At 24.7% G+C, this 9,781-nt stretch overlaps 1 long non-coding RNA gene across 5 annotated transcripts; it reads right to left on the bottom strand.

Moving 5' to 3' along the window:
* Positions 1–475: 475 nt before the first annotated feature.
* LOC102585119 (uncharacterized) lies at positions 476–5,661 on the bottom strand. 5 transcript variants are annotated; one of them, XR_001472842.1, is made up of 9 exons: positions 5,553–5,657; positions 5,352–5,466; positions 4,602–4,667; positions 2,641–2,665; positions 2,494–2,565; positions 1,453–1,500; positions 1,248–1,306; positions 897–997; positions 476–806 (listed from the first exon to the last, which is right to left on the bottom strand). It is a non-coding gene; the product is annotated as an uncharacterized lncRNA (long non-coding RNA). The 5 variants fall into 5 exon arrangements; XR_001472841.1 differs by having other exon boundaries at positions 3,640–4,667; positions 5,319–5,661; XR_001472840.1 differs by having other exon boundaries at positions 3,640–4,667; positions 5,352–5,661.
* Between the last annotated feature and the right edge of the window lie 4,120 nt (positions 5,662–9,781).

The raw sequence follows: 9,781 nt of genomic DNA, 5'->3' as shown, positions 1-9,781 counted from the left end.
ACCCAAAATAGGCTCAAGTCTCAAATAAGAAATCTCATTTTATCTAAAAATCAAACTGATGGGATTATGAAAGTATTTTCCTTAGTTTAAAAACATGAGACAAATTTTACAGAATTTCTCTCTCTCTCTCTATATATATATATTCTCTTACTATTCAAAATCACTCTTCGTTTCTATTTGTTTGTTTATTTTTCTTATTAGTCCGTTCGAAAATGAGTTTTTCTTTTATTTTTTGACAATTTTCAAATTTTAACTTTTCACATGACATTTTTAAGATCACAAAATTAAAATGCATTTTGATACATTCTACATATCATTTAAGATTACAAGATTCATAAATTTTCTTTACTTATTTAAATTGTGTCAAGTTAAAAATAAACAAACTGAAACTAAAAGAGTAATAACTAAGCAAGTAGATTAAAACGGAGGAAACACTTCTAAATAATAAAGTAAATCATAACAAAGGATGTTTGAAATAAGAAATATGATGTTTGTATTTAAACACGAAGAGTTTTACCTAGAAATACAGCTTAGATTATTTTAAATTGACAACAAATTGAAAGTGCAAAATCCAAACTTGAATAAAGAAGTTCAACACTTCTCTACCTATGAAACTTAAATGACTAAATGAAAAAATAATACCAAGAACATTCAGAATGTTCCACAATATTCTTGGAGAATTTATTCAATAACATAATTTGCACTACTAAGATATAGTGTCTAGCACCAACACAATATTCCTCATTTGTTCAAATCCATCACCACTTTATTCTTACTATCAACCTCAAACTTGCTTGCAATTTTAACTGGTAAGAATAAAAATTAAATATAATTAAGAACCATACAACAATATTCTTTAATTTGGTTTATAATTATATTTAAAATTGTTAACTTACGAAAGTCTGAATTCTCCTTAAGCATACGCAAGTAAGGGTCCACTGATAGACCTTTGGCAGCAAAGCTTGGATGGTACAATCAGTTGTTAATAGGATTAGGACTACATTTGAAATCAATAATTATTATTAGTATTTGCACAAATGCATTATTGTAGTGTCTTACAAATTGAATTCACGATTATTTTCTTTTGTAATTCATTTTATTTCACAAGTTGTCAAATAATTACTAAAAATACATATTTATGTAAGGTTCAAATATATTTTTGGAAAATTTGTTTTAAAAAATAAATAAATCGGTTTTAAATCTTAAGAAATATTTTCAATTTTTTTTATCATAAATAAGAATATTACCTGGTCAGCCATGGATGCTCCCTCTTTCCATGTCCATTTTCTTGCTCAACAACTCCTCTCTATAGTAATATCATTTAAATTAAAAATAATATACAATTGTATCAGTTTAGAAACACTATATACAAATCTATTGAAAATTAATTTTATTTAAATATAAGCCCATTTAAAATACAAAAAATAAATTAGGGATAAAATATACACTTACATTAGAACAAGAATGCATTATTGGCATTCTACCATATGGATAGCGAGCCTGCATTTATTTACGTAGTAATAACAACAACAACAACAACAACAACAACAACAATAATAATAATAATAATAATAATAATAATAATAATAATAATAATAATAATAATAATAATAATAATAATAATAATAATAATAATAATAATAATAATAATAATAATAATAATAATAATAATAATAATAATAATAATAATAATAATAATAATAATAATAATAATAATAATAATAATAATAATAATAATAATAATAATAATAATAATAATAATAATAATAATAATAATAATAATAATAATAATAATAATAATAATAATAATAATAATAATAATAATAATAATAATAATAATAATAATAATAATAATAATAATAATAATAATAATAATAATAATAATAATAATAATAATAATAATAATAATAATAATAATAATAATAATAATAATAATAATAATAATAATAATAATAATAATAATAATAATAATAATAATAATAATAATAATAATAATAATAATAATAATAATAATAATAATAATAATAATAATAATAATAATAATAATAATAATAATAATAATAATAATAATAATAATAATAATAATAATAATAATAATAATAATAATAATAATAATAATAATAATAATAATAATAATAATAATAATAATAATAATAATAATAATAATAATAATAATAATAATAATAATAATAATAATAATAATAATAATAATAATAATAATAATAATAATAATAATAATAATAATAATAATAATAATAATAATAATAATAATAATAATAATAATAATAATAATAATAATAATAATAATAATAATAATAATAATAATAATAATAATAATAATAATAATAATAATAATAATAATAATAATAATAATAATAATAATAATAATAATAATAATAATAATAATAATAATAATAATAATAATAATAATAATAATAATAATAATAATAATAATAATAATAATAATAATAATAATAATTTATCATCACATACCCTTGGTTTATGACTTTTTGAACTTTTTGGCACTTGAGGATCAAAACCCTTAGTGACGTTCACATTCTTTTTCTATATATATAAAATAAATGATGGTTAAGTAAAAATTATAAAATAAAACATTAAAAAAGGTTCAAAGAAATATACCTTTGAAAGTTCAATACGCTCATACCTAAGAAAAAAATAATATTTAATTAGATTGTAAATAGATAAATTCAAGTAAAAATAGAAAGATAATTTAATTAATAACAATCTCATATTATTTGAGTGATATGTACAGTACTAAAACAAAAAAAGAGGGAGGTGTAGTTAAAAAGAAAAGGTGCTAATTTCAAGCCTTGCAAGTTCATTTAGCATCCTTGTACATGGTGTCAATCACATCCTTGTAGTATTTAAACAATTGTGTTCTTTTCTTGTTAAATGTTAGTGTCACGTTCCATGTTAAATGGAACTGGATAAAGGTGTAGAGCCTTTATGAACTTAAATCCCTTTCAACTTCTTTTCTTTTCCAGCTTTAGTAAGCTCCCCTAGTATGTGCTCTTTCACCTTTTAATTGGAATTAAAATCCCCAGAAAGACCATTCTGTTTGGCCCATTTTTCAACCTGTTGTTTACTTGGATTAACAACCGCAGACTCAAAGTTGCTCCCATATATCCATACCGAATCAATAACAGGAATACATTCTCCAAATTTTTGACTGCAACATATTCTCCTTGCTATAGCTTCAAAATATTCTTCCTGCGATCAATTATCTTCAAGCTACCATTTGGTTGCCTCTCACCAATATCCTCTGTATGGAACCAACCATCCATTAATCGTGACTTCTTTCACGCTTGTAGTAACAAAACAGAGTGTCTCCCCTCACGCATAGGTGTGCTTGAAACAGCATCATATTCCATTTCAGGAACAGCGCAGCTACACCAAGCACACATTCATATTGGGCACCGGAGGACCAACCGTACCGAGTATATGAAACTGGTTGGGTAGCGACACAAATGTACCAACACATGTTTCAGTATGACCATATCCTTGAAGAATATGAGTACATGCTACAACTCGCATAAATGCTTCTACATGAGATGAAAGGGTGTTTGCTCCAGATAATATAAGGCATACTTTGCCTCCTAGTAGGAGTCCATCTCTTACCTTACTGAAAATAATACAGCTCATTCTGCCCTATGCCTTACTCAAGCAAAGTTGTATGCAACCGCATAGACCCTCTATTTTCATCTTTAAAGATTCGAAAATATATAGCTATGCCCAAAGCCTTGCAAGAATGTCACAGTTGAGTTTAAAGATTTCAAGGATTACGTAATGCAATTAAAATGTATTCTAAATTTACTGAAATAGACTACAAAAATAATTCTACTTGCATCCAATTTGATGGTCCTAAAACAATCACTCATTATACCTCCATTAAAAAAATTTACATTCAGATGGAAAAGCTTGACATTATAGGGACTTTAAAATAGAGTTTAGTCTTATCTCATGATATTATATAAGCATATAGTCTACTTTATCCATTATATAATGTGTTGTAACCTAAGATCACATCTTAAGGGTCATCGTTCATCTTATACTTATATGATCATCCTTTCAATTCCATTGTTTTCATTATTAGGAGCATGATAACAATAATGATGTTAAGTTATTGCTTCCAACTATCCTATGAAAAATCCTAAATAATATTCAATTCAGATAAATATCCGATTTACTGCAAGAACTTAATTTAGAGGTGATGTGTTCTCTAAGTTTTGTGTTCCGATATTACAATCGCAACTTTTATCCAATCCAAGTACAACTGCTCAATACAAACACTTCGCCAAAATCAGTCACTGTTCCTTATCAATACATAAACTTGAGAATTGAATTTTTTTCAACAAAAATCAACCTAAATTTGAAGGTTCTGAAAGAATGTGGAATTATACTTGAAGGCTTGGAAATTGGAGAATGTGAAATCAATCCTTCGGTATAATTTGGCCTGGTTGTTATTCTGATTTTGCAACTTCAACGTGTTTTCTTGTCACTTTTCTTCAAATTACTAAATTAATGGTTGCATTTTCTTGAAATGTGATACAAACAACAGAAAGATGACAGTGAAAACTTACCTGAAATTTCAACTTTAATGTCATGGAAACATTAAACAATTCACAACTTCTTCCTCAATAAATCACCTGGAAGTTGAAAAATCTCAGAGGAAAAATAAATCAACTCAAAGCAGAAGTCTCAAACATATAAAGATTTATCTTCCCTTTTTTCTGTTGAAAATTACTAATTGAAAAAGATATCACACATAATACATTTTAAAACTTTTTCCCCTTTCTTTTTATAGTTGATGACAAAGGAACTTGGAGTTCCATTAATTTGAATGTCCGAACAATTCATTGTTGGTCATAATATCTTATGTGAATCTTCGGGATATGATAGATAATATTATCAAAATGGAGCATCATAAGCCGCTAAATTATATACATAAAGGACCCGAAAAATCTACTCGTAGATGCATCAAGTAGCAATATATAGTTTTCTCAGCTCCCCAAATTTATTTTTCAGTAACATCAGTTGATTATCAACTACTTCCTATGTGAACTACGATGTAACTTTCTTAAAAGAAAACAAAGAAAGATGGCAACATCTTTTTAGAGAAGTGTCAAGTGCAACCATGAACTCATTTCAACATTGATTTTCGATGAAGCTACTTCACTCTCTAGAAAAGTGTAGATTCCTCTTAATCTCAAGTAATTTCACGATCCCCTTGCTCTTTAATCTCAATCTTGTGAGAAAACAAAAGAGATTCAAAGATTATTTTCAGAAAACAATGGTACCTTGTTGAATGTCAAAATTTTATCTGGACGTACCAAAATAGTTTCCTCGAAATGTATCTTAATGCTGAGACTTTTTCCTCTGAAGCAGAACAACTCTTGGGCACACAAGTATAGGAATTTCGACAAACACGTTGATGGCATCAGGTATCTGTAAAAAGTCATCACATTAGCAACAAGGTGTTACAATATACAAATTAAAACAGACAGATGTAGTGTTGAAAAAGCGTGGGAGACATTTCAAGCCTGAAGCGACACTCTTTCAGTGTGAATCACAAAGTTTCAAGTGAGAATAGCAGAGAAGCAACATGTTCTTGACGTGTTTAATGGCCAATAAGATAAAAGCCCAGACAACACATCAAAATAGATAACAACCTAAATACAATGTACAATTAATCACTCATTTTAATAATTAAAATAACAATTAATTAAACCAACTATTGACAGGTGTCAAATGAAAATTTGAAACAAACACGTGTCCTATTCATAATTAATCACTCATTTTAGTTTGCTACTTTTTCATATATATATATCACAATTAATAAAATACTTTTTTTTATTTAAAAACAATTTTAAAGAAGTTTTCACATAATAATAAATTATTATTATTATCATTATTGTTTTAATAAAAGCACAACCTATAATCTATATGTTCTATCTTTACCGATAAAAAAATCGAACTACTAATAATAATAATAATAAATTTAAAAACATCCAACTAAATAGTGCGCTTTAATTTTTATTTTGAAAAAAAAAGTAATTATCCAAACTAAATAGGGTGTTTTAAGTCTAAACAAATTTGTAAAACTAAAATTATTTAAATGTCAACACCTTTACAATCTATATCTATATCTATATATAATATAAAGTCAAATGTAGAAAAGGTGATGTGGCACCTCTCTAAGGCCTCCATTGCTATTTTTCTTTTTCTTTTTTTTATATATATTTTATCTTATTTTTAAATCAAAATATTAACCATATTCCATCTTATTTATGAAGTTCCATTAATTTTTTTAATGACCATATTACTTTATTGTCTATAATAAGCTATTACATTAATTGTTAATTATTCTATATATTATTGAAGAATTGCAAAAGGTCACCATGTCTTCTCCTTGCTTAATTTCTAACCATTACTCCTTTATACGTTTTCAACTCATCCTCGCTTTTTTTCTCACTAGATTTTGTGTCTTTTTCCTTATTTTCTTGCCTAAATATTTTGTAGAAATTAAAGATAATTTTATTTATTTTGTTCACCATTTAACACCATTAATCACTTTTTCCTAAAACCTTTCTCTATTCCTTCTTAAAAGTATTACTAAATTACAATTAAGACACTAATTACCAATATAAGTTACAATTGTGTTGATTACTACATTACTCTTTTAATTTATATTATTCAATAGTTAAAAGTTTATTGATTACTACAAATACTAGAGCATGTCATCTTCACCAATGTAAGAATTTCTTCTTCTCTTTTCCTTTCTTCATTATATTTATACTAAAGTACATCACTTTGGTTATGTTTAATTTTATAATATATAGAATTATAAATTATTTGTGACTAACTTCTATTGTTTATAAGATGAGCATATGACAATTTTGGGAATACAAAATTCAATCTTGACGAGTACAATATCTAATTTATGTTACCAAATTGCATCACTTTGATTGTGTCTAATTTTATAATATATAGATTATTTATGACTAATTTCTATTGTTTACCAGAAGATAAGATGAGTATATGACAATTTTGGTAATTCAAATCCAAATTCAAATTCAATCTTGGTGAGTACAATATTTCACTCATGTTACTCTTTTCATTTCAGCTTGTTTGATCTCTTTTATTTACCGTATTCCTTTTTTTTTTTTTTTTTTGTTTTGTTGCTTTTTTCCTCATTATTGGTGATTTTACTGTACTTATTATTCTATGCATATATATTTTTTGTAAATAATCTTTATTGTTTATAGTGAAAGATAAGATGAACATATAACAGTATTTGGGGATTTAAGTTTAAGTTTGATGAACCCACTAGGAAAAGGAACCCCTACATTATTGTTTTTGTCCATTAATCTTATATTAGAGGCTAGGATAATTTTCTTAAGTATTCCTACAAAGATTCTTTTATTTATTTGTTTTATTTTAATTTATTCTAATTTTCTTTGGTACTCCAACAAAGATTCATTTATTTATTTATTTAAATTTAATTTATTCGTACACTAAATAATATTTTTGAAATTTCAGGTAAATTATTTTTAACTTTGAAGGCTTGAATCGTTTTGTTCATTATCCTTCAAGATTTTTTTTATTGTTTCAATATATATATTTTTTTCTTCACAAAAGTTAATTCTTTTGTTCTAATGAAAAAATTGTGAATAATGAAATCAATTTTGAGAATTAGGATTTGTTTATGTTTACTTTTTAGAATAATTTAGAAATATTAACTAAAATATAGATAAATTTAAAGGAGTATTTTTAGTTAATACATATAAATAGTTTGAGTTTAATTTATTTGAATACTTTATATTCTTTGCGTAATTGAGATTATGTATCTTTCGATCTATTCATTTTTATATAAATAATAGGTAGTATATTATAATTGTAGTAAAAATTAGTCAAGATAGAAAATGATTTACAAATATTTCATAAGCTAAAATTAGTGAAAGATGAAAAAAAATCTAATTATTACTAAACAAAAGAACAATAACTTTCGAATATATATAGTTGATATCATAAAAATAAAAATCTTTGTTTAAAGGAACAAAAAATAGAAATTAAAAAAAAAAACATCATTTTCCGTACAAAAACATTTATTAAATATATTTAAATTAAGCTTATGTATATTTCAGAATAAAAAAATTATGTGTAGACAAGCATATCCATAAAGAGTTCAACTTATTAAATTAAACTTAGGAAAAAAGGTCTGAAATATATTCGAACTTTGATCAAAATTGTTGTAACAATACCGAACTTTGGAAAGGACCTTTTACCCCCTGCACTATTTAATAATGTATTTTAAAGGTATATATATGTCCACGTGGACATCATAAATATTGCAATATTATAAATAGTAACGTGTCCACGTGGGCACATATATACCTTTAAAATACATTATTAAATAGTGCAGGGGGTAAAAGGTCCTTTCCAAAGTTCGGTATTGTTACAACAATTTTGATCAAAGTTCGAATATATTTCAGACCTTTTTTCCTAAGTTTAATTTAATAAGTTGAACTCTTTATGGATATGTTTGTCTACACATAATTTTTTTATTCTGAAATATACATAAGCTTAATTTAAATATATTTAATAAATGTTTTTGTACGGAAAATGATGTTTTTTTTTTTAATTTCTATTTTTTGTTCCTTTAAACAAAGATTTTTATTTTTATGATATCAACTATATATATTCGAAAGTTAAATTAAACACTACAAAGAATCTTTAGAATATTTGTAGTACTCAACTATTCTAAAAATTAGTTATTTGGCGAATTTAATTAACGAGCTATTTATGATCACGCGAAGCACGGCTAAGTTCACTAGTTGTAATATATCGCCAAATGTCAACACCAAAATAATTATCTATCTAATTTTCATTTTAAAAAAAAAATAGTTTTAAAAATATTATATTTCTGGATTTTCACAATAACCGTGCCAAAAAGAACTACTTCGACAGCACAACCACAAAAACCGTATAAATAGGAACCACAAACACACGTTAAAAATACTCTTATCAGCGTATCATTAATCCAAATTATTTGGAAAAAGTAACAATTTTTCTATATATTTTTATCCTAATAAATTTATGTCATAGAAAGTTATCTGCATTTTAATTTGAGTTAAAAAATAATTTTTTTAATATTTAAATGGTTTTATGGAATTTTTTTTGAAAGATGAACACTTAAAATTTCAATTGATATTTGCAGTTTTGGAGACGTTACAACTTCCCTCATTATTGTATGAATTTTCAAATTTAAAATTTCCTTTTAAATTCAAGGGAACTACAATTTTTTAATTTTATCATGAACTCAACGAAATCTTTTTTCTTTTTAGTTAATTAACTACATCAATGTTCGTGCAACTTTCAACATGAAATAGAGGTGACTAGCAGAGGTGAATGTTATTAAGAAGGCTTCTTGGAACTTCTCAAAACGCAAAATGAATGTAACCAAGGTAATTCTACAGACATAGAGTGTTTAATTGTAAATGTATCTTTATAGTTTTTCCTCCCATATTGTTCCAATTAATTATACGGCATTGCCTCTTTCTTTCAAGTTTACTTTGACGTTTAGATATTTTTTTCTATCTGAAATTCAAGATTTCTATTGAAGGCCAATTTGACATGAATGAGATGAACAAAAAAAAGATTGTTTGTCACAGGACATGTTTCCATTCAAACTGTGTATATGTGAGTGCTTCTAATTACTTTTTTTATATTTGGTTGAGTCATGTTATCAAGAAGTAAATCA

This window comes from Solanum tuberosum, unplaced genomic scaffold (genome assembly GCF_000226075.1).
Source record: "Solanum tuberosum cultivar DM 1-3 516 R44 unplaced genomic scaffold, SolTub_3.0 scf00037, whole genome shotgun sequence".
Lineage (NCBI taxonomy): Eukaryota > Viridiplantae > Streptophyta > Magnoliopsida > Solanales > Solanaceae > Solanum > Solanum tuberosum.
Note: the sequence above shows the minus strand (reverse complement) of the source record. Positions and strands in the feature narration are given on the sequence as shown.